This window comes from Pteropus vampyrus, unplaced genomic scaffold (genome assembly GCF_000151845.1).
Source record: "Pteropus vampyrus isolate Shadow unplaced genomic scaffold, Pvam_2.0 Scaffold1035, whole genome shotgun sequence".
NCBI classification, from domain to species: Eukaryota; Metazoa; Chordata; class Mammalia; order Chiroptera; family Pteropodidae; genus Pteropus; species Pteropus vampyrus.
Window position 1 is genome coordinate 1,599 of NW_011889816.1, and position 2,152 is coordinate 3,750.

Sequence of the window (2,152 nt, forward strand, 5' to 3'; positions counted from 1 at the left end):
ATTTCTTCTCAAATGGTCATATCATCTCAAGAATTTTATTTTGTGTTACCGAAAGAATATTGATGGATTGTATAACTCACATATAGCAAAGTATGCTTGTTGACTAAGTTCATTAACATGATATTTTATAAAAAACTGAAATATGGTGTCACTTTGGGTCTGTCATTCTATTTAATTTCACTCTTGTAACTTCTCTTACTGATAATGTAGACTTTAACATTCCGATGGTTTTTTAACTGGACTCCTACATTTTACTGTTATGGAGTTTGGTGTCTACAATGCCTACCACAGTTGCTGACAAAAATTGTTTGTCACATATACATCTCTAGGTAGAGTCGTCAGGAAAACACAGATTTGATAAATAGATTCACCTAATATGATCTTTAGAAAGAATTGTTCTTGTATATGTGGAAGCATTACTCAGTTGATTAGTATGCAAAATATTTCTTTTTTATGCTGTAATCTGCTACTGAATTATATAAGATAGATTCCATGTATGAGGGCCTCTTTTCACTGAGGTGAAGAATGATTGGTATATTTATGTTTTATTACCAAGTTGCCTTCCTATTTGTCCTCCAAAATTTCAGTCTGCTTACAGATATGATTCCTATAAACTAAATATCTCCACTTTTCTTAATTTTGTCATAACCACTACATGGATAGTGAATGAACAATATCAATAGCATCCCTTTCATACTTCCTCATATGCAAGAATCACTTCCATCTTCAAGACCTGAATGTGACTCACAGGAGAGCTTGTGTTCCTGCCCTGTCATATGATTCAGGGTCAGCAGCATTTCTGCTAAGATGCATGTCCTTCTGACCTCTCCTGGTTACCTGGAAACAATTCTCAATAGAGCCAATTATTAATCCAGTTATCCAAAATAAACTCGAATAACAAAATAGTCATAGATGCTATGTCTAAATATCACAACATATGCCAAAAATTAAAAACATTAACTTATTATAATTGCCTTTAGTTTGATTGCCTTGATTATTATATCAGTTAGTTAATGCTGTATAACAAACTGTCCTAAATGCTATGATTTATATCAAATGGGATTATATGATGGGAGTTGTTCTGATCTCTGTTCAGATACTCATGAGTCTGCATCAGCTGGGGTCAGTACACTGTGTGTCTATAGCTCATCCATGAAATTGTGAGAGGCTATAATGCTTTGAACCAATTTATGAAGGTTATTTACATAAGTAGTATAATCTTGTTTACCAAAAAAATGAGTTTACCAAATGTAATTTGTGACAAATTAATGCCACTATTTTTATATCCATATAAAACACTTTGTTTCCTACCAAATGATATTTCCCCTTCCTCCATTAAAGTGTGACTCAAGCTACCTTTGCTCTACATCCTACCTGGTATCACTAGATTTTTTTCCTGTTTGTTATTTGATTGGACTGTAATTGCATCAAATGTCTTGCAGAGATTTAAAGTGTACAAATTGCTGAATCAAAGAGACCTAATAAATTAAGAATATATATTGAAAGGGTCTATTTACACATCATCCAAAGAACTGTATGAAAGTTTTAATTGCACTGTTACATATCTGTGAAAAAATGGAATCTCCCTGAGCTTCCGTATTTCTTTTTTTTCTCTTTTTTCCCCATCTAGCTCTCCCTGCTCACCCCCTCTGGTAACCACTAGTCCATTGTCTACGTCCATGAGTCTCTGTTTGTCCTGTTCTTTTGTTCCTTTTAGGTTTATATCCCACATTAAGTGATATAATGTGGTTTTCAACATTTTCCGACTGGTTTATTTCACTTAGCATGAATATCTAAAAGTCCATCCATGCTATCGCAAATGGCATTATTTCATCTCTTCTTACGGCTGAGTAATATTCTACTGCATATATGTACCACAGCTTCTTTATCCAATCATCTGTTGTAGGATGCTTCGGTTGCTTCCATGTCCTGAAAATCGTGAATAATGCTGCTATGAACATCGGTGTGAAAAGATATTTTCGAATATGAGTTTTTAAGTCTTTTGGGTAAATACCCAATAGAGGGATTGCTGGATCATATGGTAGATCAATTCTTATTTTTTTTGAGGAACCTCCATACTGTTTTCCATAGTGACTGTAGCATTTTGTAGTTCAACCAGCAGTGTATGAGTGTTTCTTTTCTTCCATATCCT